The 19,118-nt window shown below is 43.8% G+C and overlaps 1 long non-coding RNA gene across 1 annotated transcript in view; it reads right to left on the bottom strand.

Moving 5' to 3' along the window:
- The window catches only part of LOC132251411 (uncharacterized), a 51,319-nt gene extending 32,464 nt beyond the window's left edge, over window positions 1-18,855 (bottom strand). Inside the window, exon 1 of the long non-coding RNA XR_009463439.1 lies at window positions 17,038-18,855. This is a non-coding gene — a long non-coding RNA (uncharacterized LOC132251411). The remainder of the gene's footprint in view (window positions 1-17,037) is intronic.
- Between the last annotated feature and the right edge of the window lie 263 nt (window positions 18,856-19,118).

The raw sequence follows: 19,118 nt of genomic DNA, 5'->3' as shown, positions 1-19,118 counted from the left end.
GATTTTTGCCATTATAGGCTTTAGTTCCTTCTCTTACTCTCTGGGTAGCATGTCCATGATGTTGGATAATATATCCCATAAAACAAAAGTTGTATGCAGAGAGCACAACTTGATAGTTGGCTATCATCATTTGCATACTGGCAGATAAATAAACCTTGTAGCTTAAAAGATCCAGTCTTTTTGGCTCTTTTTCTTGACAGGTGATCTTGCAGGTTCTCTTCTGTTTAGACTTGTCCCAAGCTGCTTGAGCTACAAGGGAGTCAGGAGTTGGATACTGGAAGTATTTGACTCCCTTTTCTGGGACTCAATACTTTCTCTTTCTCTCTTTGTGTGGTCAGAAGGATCGATGCCAAAGTGTGCCAGACCACCAGAAGGCCTTCACTGATAGGCATTATGATTCTGCTTGATATCACTACATGTAGGATACATGCCAACTTGGTTTCCTAGTCCTTACATCTACTGAGATGTCCAGACTGCCATTCTTTGGAGGAAGTCCCAGAAGGTTTTGAATTCATCCTCTGGTGGCAGATAAACTGGTCAGGGGCTGAAATTATCCTTTATGATGCCAACTTTTCTAAACTTGGTGATTACTCTTCTCAGCTGCAGTACTTCTTGCTTCTGGTAGCTGCATTGGAGGGGGCCTTAATTCATTAATAGAGAGGGATGCTTTTTGTGAGGTACTGTCTACAAGGGCTTTCTGGAGAAAGGGCTCATCACTGAAGGGACCACTAGAGTTAGGGTTGACAGGGATATTGAGTGGGTGGGCAAATGGGATGGTTGTTCCCTGAAGGGCCTCTGCACCCTATTTTTTCAAGATTTCAAACCACTTTGTAGTCTTAGGATATTTAGGGGATAAAAATTTAAATCTAGATTTATCTCATCCAGGCCTTTGGCACATAGTGAGGTTTCCATCATCACGACATATGGAAATTATTTGTTTCTGAAGAAAAAGTTAGCTTTTATCCTATCCTCAAATCATAAAACCTCTATAGCAGCCAACAGTAACGTCTTTTGATAGGGAAAGTGACTAGAGGAAAGGTGAATGTCTCAAATGTGCTGTTTGGGGTGCAGTAAAATTTTTGGTTATTTCATTAGATTGGAACCTTTTCACTGTAACTGTGTGGAGCAATCATAAAGTCCTGGGACATGTCCCCACAGGCAGGGAGGTGCATTTCCCTGGGGACAAAGAACAGTAGCACAATGTGTGTTGCTGCTACTTGTCCCTGGGGGAACCGCCATGCATGTACGCTCTTGTGCGTGGCAAATTGCCCAGGGTGGAGTAGGGGAGGCTGGGGCCAGCACCTGGGCTGGCCCCAGCAGCATTACCTGGAGTCCTGGGGGACTTCAGGGGCTGCAGCTGCAGCAATCTTACAGCAGGGAGCCTGGCCAGCAGCCAAACTAGGGCTTCAGCTGGCCAGGCTCCAATTCTGAGAGGTGCGCACTGTCACTATGTGAGCCGTCCCGTGCTTTTCAGGCATGGTGTTTTTTGACACTAGGATCTCCCGATGTCAATCCCCCTCCCCCACGTCCCCAGTGCTGCAAATTAGCAGTGCAGGGAACAACTGTATGTGTGGCGCATGTGGTATGCGGCACCCCAGATGAGTCTGCGGCCCCACATACCACATGATGGTGCTCATCTGGATGTGCCCCTTGGTGACAACACCCACTAGAGGACCAGAAACCAATACCAGGGGGACAATAATAAAGGTTGGATAGCCTCTCCAAGGGAGGCAGACTACAACCTACATTTTGATTACATGTCTTTCTCTCTCTCTGTCTCACAATATAAACTTAACCAGGCTATTAATATGAGAACCTGTAGCATAGTCAATGCAATGGAAATGAGGTCAGCAAATACAACGCAACTCATGTTTAAAGCAACCAGTTTGAACACATACTTACAGCTCAGATTCTCAAAGAAGTCTAAGGGGAATGAGGAGCCCAGATCCTAAAATTGTAGCTCCAGTGCTTTGGTGATCTGGAGTGGCCTTTGGTAAATACATGCTAAAAGTTCAACGTGTGTATTACTGAACTGGGGTCTACATGAAAACAAATTGGAGTTGTGTACATCTAGGACCAGGCCAGATCAGGACATTAAAGAAGCTTAGTGGTGCCAGGCATATTTGTTAAAATTAATATCTCTGGTTTGGTAATGGCACAGCTAAGCAGTAATGAATGGGCATGACTACATGGGACATTGACTGCTCAGTAGCCTGATACTACTGCACAGTAGTCACATGACAAAAACCACGCTGAGATGCTACTGGCACTGCTGTGCAGTAACTCTGGTTACTGTGCATTTAAATAGTACTTGCTTATACAAGTACTAAATAAACGTGCAGAAACCACTCTGCAGTAGCGTTTCATGGAGACGTGCCCAGACTCTTTTTCCCCTCTACCTCTCTTTCTCGCTCATCTGGATTTAGGGAACCAAAAAGATAAATAGTTTATACCAAAGGGAAAACAGAATACATTATCGACCAAAACAGTCAGTAGATTAGTAAGGAATATATATATATATATTACTAAACCCATATGATAGTGCCATGGAAACCATATTGAGGTGAGAGCCATTTTTAGAGTGGTGGAGGAAATCAGTGCAGGTCCTAAGCAGCACACTGTATTCTATCACTTCCTTCCTATTCCTAATGTTCTAATTGGTTACAAAGGCATTTGATGCCAAAAGTGACTAGCTCCACCTTTTATCAAACCAAGATATCATGCAAGCCTCAGGTTAAGTTTTGTCCATGAAAAAATTGTTACTAACAGATTAAACAACACATTATAGGTGAACAATGGCACTCCTTGTTGACCTCCAATGTCAACACAAGCAATCAACAGGGGTAAAGATTAAGCAGATATTGACTTCTGTTTTGGGGCAACATCAATAATTATTGATCTGAAAGATAAATATTGAGTTAAGTAATGCCAAGTTTAGAATTTATTTTCACAGACAATTATTCCTGATGTTGTTCGAAACCAGAAGCAGATATACATATTTGTTCCACATAGTCAGCAGTAAACATTATGTTTTGAAAGGGCATGCTTACTTATACCCCTGACTGAGTAGTTGTCTAAATGACTGCACAATACTCACCAAACCTGAAAAGTCCCAGTGGCGCACAGCTTGTTTTTGACCTTACTGTGCAGTAGTTTGTTGCTGTTGTGCAGTAGTGGTGGCATCACAGTCCCTGCTCACGCTATGTTGCCATACCGACAAACTATTTCACCATAGGTCATTGCTATGGAGATGTAGCATCTTGTGTAGATGCACCCAGAAAGGAGGGCTATATGGCTTTTGGCTCAGAATTAAGGCTGCAACTGGAGAAGATGTTACTAGAAATGGAGGAGTTGACCAACATTAAAAAAAAATTTCCAATTTGTAGCAAAAGAATGAAAGCTGAAGAGAAATTAAATTTTGTTTTTGTGGAGTCATCTAGGTGGGCTCTAACGCATGACACTAGAATTGGGTTGGCTAATGTCTCATTTCTAACTGGGAATTGCTAGACCAAACTTTTTTTTTCCTTTTAAAAATAAAGCATGAAAACTTGGCCCCACTGAAATCAACGGGAACTTTGCCACTGATTTCAATGTGACAAGGACTTGAATTTAAGTCACTAGACCTTTTATTTGCAGAAAGTGGTCACCAAACAAACTTGATAGGAAAATTCTCTTTTAGGGCACTGACAGATGGTCAGGTCCCTGCTCTAACTCATGGCGTTTTACATAAAGTACCATAAGTTAGCGTCCCCCCCGATTTAACAGAGGTTCACCTGTTGGGTCTTGGGGGGGGGGGGGGGGGGCAAGAATTGGGATCGAGCCTGCCTAGCAAGTCAAGGAGCCACCCCTCTCCCCAGCCCTGTCCCCTGCCCTCCCAGCTCCATGGCCATCAGTAGGGAGGGACAAGGCAGCTAAGTGAGCTGTTCCTTTCATGAGCTGCCAGCTTGCCTGGCCTCAGCTGTTGGTGGGGGGTGTGGATCAGAACCCATCACCTTGTGGGCCCAGCCTGTACCCCAGTTGGGGGGCCATGAGTCAGGGAGACTCTGATCCACTCTCCAGCCCCCCGCCCCCAGCTCAGGCTGGGAAAGTCAGCAGCTCATGCTGCTCCTTTCATGAGCTGCTGGCTTGCTTGTCCTGAGCTGGAAGGGGGATGGATTGGAGCCCCCCCGCACCTCCCGGGCCCAGTCTGGCTCCCCTCAGTACCCCAGCCAGGAGGCTTGGGGGAAGGCTGCAAGGTGTGTGTGTGGGGGGGGCTCTGATCCTTCCCTCTCCCCCACAACTCAGATCAGGCAAGGTGGCAGCTAGTGAAAGAAGCAGCTTGTTATTGCTGGCGTGCCCCTCCCTCCTCCCCACTCCCTCCCTGATGACAGTCCTCATCACACAAAAAACTAACCCTAAGGAACACAAATTTCCCAAGGTGCTCTAAAGCAGAGTGCCTTCATCTACTACCTCATAGAAGGAGGGAGCCAATTTTTCATGCAGTTGGCTACTTAAAAAATGCTCTGCAGCCATGCACATGTGTCACGGCATGGCTATAGAGAGCTTCCAGGTGCCCAGTTGTATGAAAAATGCAACTTCTGTCTGTGCCCTTAGATTCTTTTTTTCAAAGCAACTGAATAGCTTGTTCCTTCAGGTAGATAACCTCCAGGGAGTGAAGAAGAGCAGAGGGATTCCAGTGGTATCTGCTATGACACCAAGGGGGCATCTCCTGTGCATTACTCTCTCTAGTTCCTTCTTGCAGTTGTCTTATAGGTGCACAGTAGTATCTAAGGATTGGGACATTGGATGATCTGTACCTTACTGAATCAATTTTCCCTGTCTGGAAGGTAAGGGGCTCTCCTCCACCTCTGACCAGGGTCCTTTTTGCTACTGCCATCCTTTCCTGTTTTCTCATAAAGTTTCCCCTCACTGGATCAGTTACTGTGCTCTAATCAGTAGGTGATATGGCCCTTGGCTCTGAACTGCAGTACCCTCCATAAAACTCTCCGGTCCCTTTGAAAGCATTAACATTCCTCCTGGCCCAGTGCTGCCTTCAACATGACAAGATTAGTTCCTGGCTGAGGCATATACAGCAATCTCCTCTGAGCTCTGAGTGTCATTGTGAGCCTTTACCATACCCCAACCTTGCTCTCTTTGAGGGCTTGGCTCCCAGATAAATTTGGGAGCAACTCAATACATCTCCCTAATACTCCTTGTGCATGCAAACATGTGCATTGGCTCTGATGCAGTACTTAAATAGCTACTATGGCCTGTGTGTTCTTTAGAAAAAAAGAAAAACTCAGCTCTATGTTTAAGCATGTCTATTAACTACTTATATCTATAATCCACAACTTGTGTTTTATTAACACAATTTTACACAACAGTTTCTCAGGAATTCAAGGACTGCAATCGTGGCCTTGTCTATACAAACTGTATTTCTTTAACTTCACCAGTGTAGTGAAGGTAGTACATCCTCTAGTTCTACCAAATAAAGATGCTTATGATTGTCTAGTTTATTTCTGTATGGGAAGGGAAATGAACTATATAGATTCAGAGTTTAAGGCCAGAGAGAAGAGGTGTTGAGTATATGGGGGCCTGAGGACCCTGGACCCCCTCAGGAAGGGAGCTGTCACTTGAAATGTGTAAAACATTCCACATGACCATCGTCTTAGGCCTCCACAGCAAAAATAAATGTCGGCGTCTACGCCAGAGACCATCAGATTATTTCATTTGTTTCCAATGTATCATATGCATCATTTGTTTATGCCAGCGTCAAGCCCAGTAACTTGGGGTGCCTACACATGTGCTTAAGGCTGGGGGTAGGGGATGTGGGGACCATTTTAATTAGAGTGATTCCCAGAGAACTGCTGTAATTAAAACACTGCAGTGTCATGTGTATTAAGCCCCCGTACATTTAAAAATGGCTATGGGATGTTTTAACTAAAGTTTATTTGATGAGCTTTAAAGTGCCCCAGCAGCCATTTTTAAACCCGCAGGAGCTTATACTTGTGACACTATAGTGATGACAGAGTGTTCTAATTAGAACATGTCAGAGCACATGTTTTGGCCAAACCCAAGGGTGCCTGTATATATCGCCTAGAAAAATCCAGATTTTCCAAGTTATTTCCTGCAAGACCTTAGGAGGTTGGATAGGCACTCCTTCTTTTGGTAGTTTATTCCAGTCATCCTCATTGGAAATTTTTTTTGCTTTATTCCTTACTTGAATTTGTCTGGATTCAGCTTCCAACCATTAATTCCTGTTATGTCTTTCTCTGCTCATTTTTTCTTCCTGTCAACATATTAACACCTCATAATTGAAGAACCTCCCTTTTTTCTTTGTGATAAAATGAACAGATTGAGTTTCTTAAATATTTCTCTGAAAGGTGATTTCTCCAGGCCTTTGGCACCTCTGCAAAAGTATAGATATTTCTAACAACATCAGTAAAAAATTATGACTGGTTTATATTCAGACAAGACCTGTAAATAGACCAGTCCTGCATGGCTCAGGCATAAACCCTTATGAATATGATTAAAGTTTGTTGTTCTAGAAAAGAGTTTTCCCTTGGCCTAGGGAAGGGATCCATAGGTCACTTTTCACCCTAATAAACATTACTCATAAATCATCTAAGTTCAAAAGAGATATGGAATAGCTTTCAGCTGCAGACTTTTGTAAAGGATCTTCTATCTTGTATAAAACATGGGAAACCATGCTGGGGCAATTTTCACGTTTATTTAGAGAAATCTGACATATATTTTCCAGCTTTCTAGAAGCATTTGATGCTGGTTTGCAAGGCTTGGCACAATTACTTGTTAATAAAAAAGGTTTTAATATGCTGGTGGAAAATTGATACCATTTCCAGTCTCTGCCCTGAAACAAATAAAATGTTTCTGAAATAGAAAATAGATTTTTTTAAAGTTCAGATCATTACCAAGTATAATTTTCTTATAATAAGTTCAATGCTGACCTTGTGCTATTACTTTCTCTGCTGCTAACTTTGTGGGGGAACATGTGACTTCTAAAAATGACAGAAAAATTGAATATTTTTTCAAAGGTTCCTGGCCCTCCTGCCAATCAAGCTGAACAATGGGGTCACGCAGTTGTCATAAAATCAATTTTGGAGAAAATAGTACATTGAGCATACTGCAGTAAGGAGTGTAAGACCAGAATGTGAGCCACATCTGCTAACTCTAGTCATTTGTATTTAACCCAGTAATATCCCTTTAACAAATTGTAATCCACTCTGCTGCCTGAATGTTGAAGCTCTGCTCCTTCTTCATTAGTACTTGTTTATTCAAGAAGAATGGCATCAGGCCACCACATGGTTCAGGCAACTGAACCAAAAATTAAAAAAAAAAAATCAGTTCAGATTGCATCAAAATGGAAATATTTAGGTTTTCTTACTGAAATAAAACACATTTCATTTTGTTCAATGCAGAGTATTCAAACAAAGGCTTCAGTTTAGGTACTTGTAAAGACACGCATAGGAAATGAAAGGCTAAATTCATCAACCATCAGTTGTGGTGGCCCTAAATACTACATCTCTCATTTGCCTCTGAAGAAAGTATCTTAACCACTGGGATACAGCGTGTTCAGGGATGGGTCTCTTCTGTCTCTATGGTTGGAGCTGTATATAAAATACTTTAATACTCACAGGCTAAGAGGAGGAGAGAGGAAATGACTCTCTAGCTCAGTGGTTCTCAACCCTTGTTAGATTTAAACCACCCCCCCGAAAATGCCAAATCTTAGCTTTCACTCATTTTTTTTGACTACATAAGAATATTAGAGAAGTTCCTCTGTTGTAAAGAACTCAGAAAAACCACAACAGGTCAGAACATTTTTGATAGTATGGATTCCGACTTGAAATCTCTGGCTTTGTCTTGTGAATCATGTGTAGGTATTGGCATACCTAGCAGTGTTAACATTGTACAGCAACCTATCAGACCCGGAGACCTTAAAAGGATTTCATGGTACCCTGGATGAGAATCACTGCTCTAGCTGGATGGATGGATGCTCACCAGTAAGAGGAAACAACTGGGTTCCAATAGCTGCTCTATTTTAATGTGCGTTATTTGTACAAAATGTCAACAGAAGAGATAAAAGACCCTTCACCCCAGAATACTCATGGCCTGGTGGGTAGGACTCATGTTAGGATGTGTCAGGTCAGGGTTCAAATCCCTTTGATCAGTTGAGAGTCCTGAATCCAGGTCTCCCACCTTCTGGGTAAAAGCCCTAAGTCACCAAGCTCCTGGGTAAGAGAAGACAACATCACCCCTTCCCTGAGAATTTTGTGACACTAATTGTCACACTGTTGTGTTATAGCCAGTTTGTACCAGTTAAATAGCTATGATCTTAACCTCATTTTTCAGCACATGTACTGTTCACAAAAAAAGAAAAAGAAAGAAAAAGTCCCACTTGAGGACTGGGGGAAATGCAGAGGTGATATGTAATATTACAAAATGAGAGACTTTGAGCTTTTCATTTGGAACTGATAGGGGAGGATAGGGGTCTGGCTGCATGAGAGGGTCAAAGGATGAATAAAAGGCAACAATCTGATACAGCCATGGATAAGGCAAATATGATCCTAGGATGTATCAAGTGGAGTATTTCCCATAAAGAGAGGTAAGTATTAAAGGCCATTGTATAAGTCGCAAATGAGACCACCTTACTGATCATGGGTTTAGGTGGGAGTTTGGCTGAAATACGGTTGTACTGTTTCCTGTACTTACAAACCTGTCAGGTACCTGGCTGAAGGGTCCTGTTCTTGAACTTGAGGTGATACCAATTACTATATTTGGAGTCAAGAGGGAACTTTTCCCTGTGTTTGATAGGCAAAGACTGCGGAGGGGAGGAGTGGGGAGGTTGCTTTCCTCTGTGGTAGGGTAGTGTCATCTTGCTTAGGAATTCTAAAAAAATTCCCTGCCATTGCAGTGGGAGGACATTGACAGTGCTCTCGTCTCCCCTGCTCTTTAATGGTGGCAGGTTTTTTGGGTACTTACATAGCTGTTTTGGGGTTGAAGTGTATGACAGGGGTCAGAGTAGACAAACTCATGGATCTTTTGAATATATGGTTCCTTTGGAACTGAACTAATGACCTGGGAGGCCCCTTCCAGTCCTATATTCGTTGGGGAATGGACAACTAGTTTTATGAGGGTATGAGACAAGTACATGTCTGGAGAAGCCGCCGATGGTTGGTGTGCATGCCCTGTTCACCTGGTTGTGATGCACACCTCCCTCCTCTTTCTTGCTATGACTTGTTGTTTCCATAAGATGAATGGTTAAATATGGAGAGGTGGTACCTGTGGTCACTTGGTGGTCTTAGTGTAGGGGAGCCTGTGTTGGTTTTCTGTGGGGCTCCTCTTCCCCATATACCCCATCCCTTTCTGCCCAGGTGTTGCTGTTGGGCCTCAATGGTAAGTCTGGTCTCCACATGATTCTTCTTGTAGGTGCTACATGTGGTTTGAGCTTGCTCATGATGCTGCCTCTGCCTTCACTTCAAAGGATTGTAACAGAAAAAGGGAACCAAACTTAAATTGCTCAGGCTAGTTGCCCAGGCAGGGCATGGATGCTGCAGCATCTGCTGAGCCCCACTACAGTGACTACCAACCAAGTACTAAATGATGGCATGATAACTGGAGTTACTGCACAGTAGTATTGCTGAACAGTTTTTAGGTGATGCTGACTGCAAAGTAGCTCATTACTACTGCACAGTAGCAGCCTGTCAAACTTTGTGCCATGCAATGCTACTGCACAGTAATAATGAGCTACAGTGCAGACAGAGTCTCGTGTAGACATGAACAGTGTCTAACACAGTGAGGCTGTAATCTTGATCTCTGAAGAAATAGCTACCCACTACTGTAGTAGTGATACATAAAATCATTTTCCTTTCTTAACTAATCTTCTCACAGGAACATATTCCTTATGGCAGCATAATATTAGCACAATTAAAAAAGCCAATAGAGATATATTGTATAAGAAAAAGATGTGGTATACTGCTAAGCAGGGAATACATGGTGGCTTCCTCATTACAATTTTACCTCTAGTTGTTGTGTAATTATTGTAATATTATCCAATGTTACTGAACTAGTGCCTTTAGTTACTATAGGAAAACAATGCTATAAGAGCCAGTAGAATCCTGGCTATTGAGATTAAAATATTTCTTCATTACGGTGCCCAACACTAGAATCTGTCTTTAGTTCTTTGTATTGCCACATGCACAGCAGATTATTAGTGTGCAGAGATTAAATTAACAGACTTTATTTAAGTGCTTTTTGGAAAATAGCAGATAAAAATGGCAACTGCTGATGTGGACGGTTCAGAAGAGAGGTAATTAACCAAGTCATTAAACTGCAAAGGAAGAATTAGCTTTTATTCTGGGAAAGTGAGGGGCCTTTGTACCTACAAGAAGAAAGACAAAGATAAATTGGCTTTCCTCTGAGTATTATCAGAGGCAAAGGTTTGGCTACAGGTTGTAAAAAATAAATGCTTGGGCTGAAGGTTGAAATACCATTAAATAGCATCTGTCCCTTTTCTTAAAGAGAAAAACCGGAAGTGATAGGGATTTGACGGAGTATTTCAGGATAACAATTGCAGAAAGACAATTCTGATTGTGGGTAGTATTTTGGATTACAACAAGTATTAAATGTGATAAGTCCCATTGCGAATAATTTCTGCATCTCTGATGTTTATGTCAATTCTTTTTGAAGCAGAGGCAAAGCTAGGCCTGGATGCTCCTTTGAAACAGAGAGGATCAACAATCAACAAATTCCTTGCAAAATGTGATCCTAAGCCACTCCTGCATGCAACTCATGAGCTCCTCACTGAGGGCATGACTACGTAACCATTTAATATCCCTCCTCATCCATTCCCAGTTCAATAGGCAGGGAGGCATTAGATTCAGTTTAAGGGCCCAATTCTGAACATACTAGTGTGTGCATAATAAAGTCACAATATAAGCGGTAGGGTTATAAAAAAAAAAAAAAAAATCTTTGAAGTAGAAAGGCTCCTGTTCCCTGACTTAAGACCTAAATCTTATAGTGCTAATATGTAGCTTTTGCAGTCAAATGAGCCTACCCCTGATACAAATGGAGGACAATTATTACAGGTCATAGCTGGACACACTCATGTGCATTTATTTTATATCCTAGGGATAAAGGTTTCCCTTTCTAAACTGAACTACTTGATTTACTGACTCTTTAAAGATATTTTATTTTGCTACTTAAAGTTTGTGACTTGTAAAAAAATCAGTGAATGTATTATTAAAATATTAGTCCATTTTAAACCAAAAATATGCTCTCATTTTAGCATGTGTACCTGATCTGAGCGCAGCATAGTCCATCACAAGTTAGACCGATGCCTTCTCATAGACCTTGACTATATTAATGCTGTTCTTATGCCATCCTTCAGTGGCATCCATTATCACAGGAAATTTAATGACAGCAGACAGATGGATTTTGGTATTTTGCAAGAAAAATGGTAATTATTATTAACTTATTCTGTATGGAATCATAACAGGTTTTTTGTTTCCATTTTTAATTAGAAAACATCAATAAATCAATACTCTGGCATCTTTTTTCAAGTCAGGATGACATGATGGCTCTGACATTTCCAGAAAGGGAGAAGTCAAGAAAAGTGAGCCTGGCTTCTTGTTCACATGTTAAACTGAAGGAAAAGAGAAATGCAGGAAGTGCAAGCTATATGTTAACTTCTCTGACTGCTTCTCAGTGCTCCATGGGATTCTGATTTGAAACGCTGATATTCCAGTGGCTGGGAAGCATTTCAGTACAATACTACAATGTTATGCTGTAGTGCACAGGATGCCTTCATCCTGTGTATGCCTACACTGTGATTTAACACTCTTCTCAGAAAAAGCATTAGTTACTCCTCTACCCCCTGAGTAGACTTGGGAAGAATATGTGTCACAGAGGGTTGCAAATCATTTTCTGTCTGCTTCATGTGCCACAGAAAGTAAAGTGCCCTGCTCTTAGTTTATGCCAGTGATTTTTCATCCAGGGTACCAAGGCACCCTGAGATGCCTTCAGATTATCTCAAGGGTGCTGCAGGGTGCCACACAATGTTAGCACTGTTAGGTATGCAAACGTGGTTCACAACATAAACCCAGAGATTTCAAATAGGAATCCACAGTGTTAAAACCATCCTGTCCTGTTGTGGTTTCTCCAAGTTCTTTGCAATAGAAAAAATATTCTATTATTTTCCTGAATGAAAAAAAGAGTGAAAACCAAAAGCGGGCATTTTCTGAGAGGTGTCTCAGGTTAAGAACCACTGGGTTATGCCAACAGATTATTTCTGCCACCATTCTGTGCTTTAGAAATGAAGTCAAGGCCCTGTAATGTAAATGCAAATGCCAGTGAGGCTATGGTAGAATTAACAGGCATGCATGATGGAGTTTGTCTGTCCAAAGGTTGCTTCCTCTAAAGAACCATTTAGGGCCTTATCCAAAAGCACCTTGAAGTCAGCGTAGTCTTCCATTTAACTTTACTACGCTGTGGATCAGGTCTAGGAGCTCCTATTGGGCTTTGTGTAGAGGCTCCTTGTAGAGCAGCATGTACAAGAAGTAAGTACACATGGATATTCAGAAGTGCTATGTGGCCCATGAACCAAGCAACTGTTACTGAAACTTCATTTTTCCTTCCTGCACCTGGACCCAAATTATTTGCTTCATCCTTGTGTGGCATATAATCATAGACTTATAGAAAATTAGGGTTTGAAGGGACCTCAGGAGGTCAACTAGTCCAACCCCCTGCTCAAAGCAGGACAATTCTCAACTAGATTATCCCAGCCAAAGCTCTGTCTAGCTGGGTCTTAAAAACCTCCAGGGATGGAAATTCCACAACCTCTCTGGGTAACCTGTTCCAGTATTTTACTACCCTCCTAGTGAGAAAGTTTTTCCTAATAGCAAACCTAAACTTCCCTTGCTAAAACCTGAGACCACTGATCCTTGTTCTGTCATCTGCCACCACTGAAAACAGTCTAGCTCCATCCCTGTTGGAACCCCACTTCAGGTAGTTGAAGGCTGTTATTAAGTCCATTTGCAGACTTCTCTTCTCTAGACTAAATAAGCCCAGTTCCCTCAGCCTCTCCTCATAAATTATGTGCCCCAGTCCCCTAACTAGTTTCAATGCCCTCCATTGGATTCTCTCCAATTTGGCCAGATCCTTTCTGTAGTGTGGGGCTCAAAACTGGACATAGTAGAATCATAGAAAGTTAGGGTTGGAAGGGACCCCAGGAGGTCATCTAATTGAACTGCCTGCTCAAAGCAGGACCATCTCCAACTAGATCATCCGAGTCAAAGCTTTGTCTAGCTGGGTTTTGAAAACCTCCAAGGATGGAGCTTCCACCACCTCCCTGGGTAACCTGTTCTAGTGTTTTACTACCCTCCTAATGAGAAAATTCTTCCTAATATCTAACCTAAACTTCTCTTGCTGCAACTTGAGACAATTGCTCCTTGTTCTGTCATCTCTCACCACTGAGAACAGTCTAGCTCCACCATCTTTCGAACTCCTCTTCAGGTAGTTGAAGGCTGCTATTAAGTCCCTTCTCATTCTTCTGTTCTCTAGACTAAATAAGCCCAGTTTCCTTATTCTTTCCTTGTAAGTCACGTCCCCCAGCCCCCTCACCATTTTTGTCACCCTCCGCTGGACTCTCCAATTTGTCCACATCCTTTCTGTAGTGGGGGCCCCAAAACTGAACACAGTACTCCAGATGTGGCCTCACCAGTGCTGAATAGAGGGGAATAATCACTGTCCTTGACCTACTGGCAACACACCTACCAATGCAGCCCAGGATGCCATTAGCCTTCTTGGTAACAAGGGCACACTGCTGGCTCATATTCTGCTTATTGACCACTGTAAACCCCAGGTCCTTTTCTGCAAAAGCTTCTGCCCAACCAGTCAGCCCCCAGCCTTCCTAAGTGCAGGACTTTGCACTTGTGCTTGTTGAACCTCGTGAGATTTGTTTTGGCCCAATCCTTCAATTTATCTAAGTCACTCTGAATCCTAGCCCTACCCTCCAGCATATCTACAACTCCTCCCACCAAACAGGCATGCTCTGTGGGGCACAGGCCGGGAGTAGGCTAGAGGGACTTTCCCCCCTGGACAAGCAGGGATAGCCCAGGGGGCAGCGACCGAGGCCACCCCAGAAACTGGGGTTTGGTTAGCTGTTTTCTGCAGCAAATAGTTGGTTTATAACCAAACCCTGGATAACCAAACAGCTGTGTGGTGGATGCAGCCAGTGATTGGCTCTGGGAACTGGCTGGAAGCCTCAAAAGCCCCCAGAAAGTGAGACTCAGTGGTGAGCTGACAAGAGCACGCTGAACAATGGACGGGCGAGGAGCAGCCTGTCTGCTCACCTTTTTTTTGGTATTAATAAGGAACAAAGTCTTGGGGATACCAGGAGCCAAATCTGGTGCCCTCAGCCATGACGCCGGGAACAGACCTAACTGGGACTAATTTGAATTCTGGAGGTATGAGGCAGGAGTGTAGGGGTGGAGGAGCTCCCAAACTTGGCTCTTAAGGCCAGGACAAGAGACTTGACATTAGACAAACTGTAACTGGTGTGGGAAAGCCTGCCTCATCCTGAGGGGAACTGTTTCTGACACTAGAATATCACCTCCTTTTCATGTTACATCAAAGCCGTGTCAGGAAAGGCTGAGTAAGGGCAGAAGCAGTCTTTCCTAGGGGACAAGAGAGTCAAACCCACTAACCCCAGCAAGAGACTTCAAAGTACCCAGACACCAAGCCCTGTGAACATTTCCTTCTGAGGTGGCAGAGGCTCAGTGACAATAGGTATCAGTTGAACACAATGTTTTCTTGATACATTTACAGTTTTAAAACAATGTGGAAATCTACTGTGCCTCAATCACTACAATAAAATAAATTCTAGATACCTACACAGTTTGGTTTTTGATTTTGGGTTTTTTATCATGGAAAATCAGAGCTCCTTCTGCCCCCTTAGCTCACAGAACACAGTCCAGGCCTTCACTCCTAAGCCACAGCCCCTGAGCCTTGCTGGTGCCTTCACTACCTACTCATAGCCCCTTGGCCCCGCTGGTGCCCCTGAATCCCTCCCAGAACACCCCTCCAGGCCTGCTGGTGCCCCTTGCCCCCACCCACCACCCCTTGCCCCGCCAGCGCTGCCAGTGGGGTCCCCCAGCTGCCAGGACTATAGGGCCAGGGAACTGGGTCTGCAGCCACCTGCTTCCTGCCCCCTGTAGGCAGGTGGCAGCTGCTGCAGTGGAGCAGAGCACAAAGCCCATCTCCCCCCACCTACCCACCCCTGCTGCCTGCCTATTGTGGGCTTGGGCAGAGATGGGGCCAGCCCCTCACTGCTCTGTGCAGTCATGGAGGGGCAGGAGAAACTTGTGCCCCCCAGATCTGTGGACAGGGTGGGTAGGATGCCTGCTACAGACTCAGGCTCCCAGCCCTGCTGCCCTCCCCTGGGGCATCTGCAGCCCAGCAGGTGTGACCCAGTGATGCAGGGCACAGCAGAGCCATGCGGGGAAGTTACTTGCTACTACAAACTCTGCACTGCCCTGGAAAGGTGTCCCCTGCCCATGCAGCTGCCAAGGGGGCAGCAGCACAGGGTTGTGCCCTTCGCTGCTGCTGTGCAGGCAGGGGATTCCTCACCAGGGAAGCACGGAGCATGAACCAGCTTCCCTGTGTGGCCCCACTGTGCCCTGCAGTGTCAGATCACGCCTGCTGGGCTGTGGAGGCCCTGGAGGAGGGCAGCAGGGTGGGAAGCCTGAGCCCACAGTGGGCAGCCCACACCTGCCCTCACCCTGTGCACAGACCTGGATGCACAAAACTGCAAAATCCACAGGTTTCTCCATTAAAATGAGAAATCCATATTTGCCTTTGGTAAAGGGAGAAATCCATCTTTTTCTCCATTTTTCCGCGGGAAACAGAAAACCTGGATCCCTGATTATCTGGCCAAAACAGAGCAAACTTTTGCTAAGCTAGCATAAATAGTATCCAGCAACAGGAAAGTATGCTTCTTGCCTGTACGTTGTTCTAGAAGCTACAAGTCTAGCATAGAAGTGGTTAATTTAAAAAAAGCCTTTCTATGTGAAGTCAGTCACTCAAATGTAGAAGCAATCCCTGGCAGAATCTGTATTAATTTTGAATGTATGAAATTTAAATAGAGAAATTGCCTTTCAAAAAAATCACAGGAGTTGAATGAGGTTATTCCCAGAAACCATAACTAATGCAGCACACTGGAAAGGCTCCATGGAGAGGGAAATGGAGCCTGTTGTACTCCAGGCTGACCAGCATTGATTTTGTTCCTGAGATATAACTTCCATTGGTCTCATGACTTAGCCACTGAGCATCCTTGCCCTGCTCTGGATCTATGTGCCCATCTATGCCAGATCAGTCGCTCCCAGATGACTCAGGATCTGGTGACCCAAGCTTGGGCTTTTGCGATTTTTAACACTATTGCCTGATGGGCACTTTCTCCTAAGGGACTCTCCCCTTGCTTTCCTGCCACACCTTGGTGTTAAGATAAGGGAGGTTGTTTGTGTTGTCTGGACCCCCTTAGGTGTGCTCTGTATGGACATTTCTTGGGACTCCTCCTCCCCTGCACTCCATCCAAACGCCAACCTTTGGTGCCTTGCAGTGTGCTGTTAATGGCCTAGACTTTTATCCGGCTATGTCAGTCCTGTAACCCTGGTCTAGTCAACTGCTTTCCTAAGAGGAAACTGTTTGGTTAGCACTGAACAGCTCCTGGGCCACTCAGGAACAGACAGGGTTATTTCTTGACTCGACTCAATGAACAAATGATGAACGGAAATTTATATCTCACCTGTAGGCTGTTTCATTCTTAGGTCATAGTCTGTCCCCCTGGGACTGCATATTCAGATTGGATCATCAATTAGATTAATTAAAGGTCCTGTCATTCACCCCAGGCCCTCTAGGAGCTCTCAATCCCCTTGGTCCTGCCATGCTTGGCTGGCAGTGATAATGTCCCACAATGGTGAAAGGAAAACAAAATGAAAGTAAAATATAAAATATAAACAGGGGGGTTGCAATGTTCCTCCCACTCACATGTTCCCGTAGGTCACTGCGCCTTCAAATCCTCGGTGCTTCCTCCTCTGGGGTGGCATCGGTGTCAGGATAGGAGACATACCTCTCCGGGTATCTCCTCTGTGGAACCAGTGCAGTGTGAGCCTGGGAGTGCCACCTGAGAGCTTGCAGCTGCCTCACTGCTCCCCTCCTTTTTGCTGCTCTGTGCTAGCTCTTGTAGTCAGTCTCTGACGCGGGCTAATGACATCACATCTCTGCGCCGTCCCAGCTGCATCAACAATGTGCTCAAAAACCACATGGGCAATGCTGGCCACTGCTCCATGCTTCCAGCTGCTGCACCTGTGGCAGGTAAATTCTCTCAGATTCTGGCTCTCCCTGGGCCACTTGCCCAGACCTCTGGCATTCCTTTGCTGCCCCTTTGTCCCCAGAGCAGGAGTTTCTAGCCCCTTGCACTTGTTATCCTGCAACAATCAAATTGTGATTCATTTGCCAGCTCCAACAAAATAGAGTAGAAAGTTAAATTTTGTTTAACGTATTCAGTGGGAGCATCAAAGATTGCTTCAGGTGAAGTTTTTTCCTTTAAAAAAAAAATCAAAGTCATCTGGAGAGGTGGAAGGATAATTGTACTTTATGACACCATGATCTAATTAAATATGCAACATCAGGTGGATATTAGCAGCAGAAGTCAGTAGAAAAAGGAAAACTGCAATTGGTAATGCAGCAGTGGTTCGAGTTTTCTATCCCACACATGTTAATTTCAAATTTCCATTGATGGTCCAGGTAATGGGAGTTGGCTGGTACGTAGCAGTTGTATACATTCAGAGGAGAGTTGTGTGGGATACATTTATTTTGTTCTTTCATAATTTATGAACCTTTATTTTTATCTTGATGCACACTTCTTTGATTTATGTATCCATAAAATCTACAAAGTTTCTAAGGCACCTATATCATTGGTTTGTAAGCCCTATGCCCACAGGCATTTATCTTCTTAACTTTAAGCACATGGGACTCCTTACAACATTAAAGCCAAGCATGTGTAAGTATTTGGTGGACCAAGGTCTAAGTACTTAAAAATAAAATGGTTTCCTGGGTTACTAATAACTCCTTACAAAGTATTTTATAAATCACATTTACTTTTCTGTTAAATAGCTTTTCGCATTTCACTGGTCAGAGAAAATCAAACATGGCTGCTCAGCTCCGCTTTCTGCTGCTCGCTCGCTAGGGTTTAAGAATCCTTTATTTTCTTTTGTCTCTAATCTTGGGCTTTTCCTAGTTTGGTTTTGTAATATGAATCCTCAGGGACAGTGGAATCAGTGCTAAAAGAGGGAATAGGTGGATCCCCTCCATCTTTGCTCTCCATCCCAAATCTTGGGCCATGCTGATGGGCAAAGCATAAGTTAAACTACCTGCTCCAAACTTTGGAGATTTGTCACACCCGTTTTTTGGGATCACTTTTATGAAGAAACAGTTCACTCCAGCTTTACCTTCCTTACTCTTATATGAGCCCCAGTTGGTCCTTCCAGCACTTGCCCCATCTCATCTTTCTGAGCAAAGCTGACACCTACACCTCATTTACTTGGCAGCACTCTTGCAAGCCTCATAAATGGCAAATCTTGCATGAAGTCACTGTTCTGGTTAATAGAATTTATTTCCTACTTTAGTACAATCCTCAGCTTCTCTATATAGGGGTAGGTCTGGGGTTATCTGGATCTATGGTTTTGATTCAAATGGTATCTCTCATAACAGTGTTAAGCAATAAGTCTCACTGAAATTCAGCAGGTGACTATGAACCCCAAACCCTTAGGCTTCTTTGAAAATCCCAGACAGTGTGTTTAGAAGTGAGATTTACACAGAGTAGTATGAACAAACAACAGGAACACACCAACTGGTAATCTACTGTCACTGTAGCCTTATGGGGATACTTCTTTAGGAAGGAAGGGCAGGGAAAACAGTTAATATAAGTGGTTGCATACAGATGTTTTTGTGCAGGATTCTTTTAAATTTTTTTGAGGAGTGCTCTCTGTTTCATTACCAACTTCAAGAGTAGCTCCAGCCCCGCCAACTAGTCTCAGCCAGTTCATCTCACCAGTTTTGTGCTAGTC

Source organism: Alligator mississippiensis, chromosome 7 (genome assembly GCF_030867095.1).
Source record: "Alligator mississippiensis isolate rAllMis1 chromosome 7, rAllMis1, whole genome shotgun sequence".
NCBI lineage: Eukaryota > Metazoa > Chordata > Crocodylia > Alligatoridae > Alligator > Alligator mississippiensis.
This window is presented reverse-complemented; position numbering and strand designations above follow the sequence as displayed.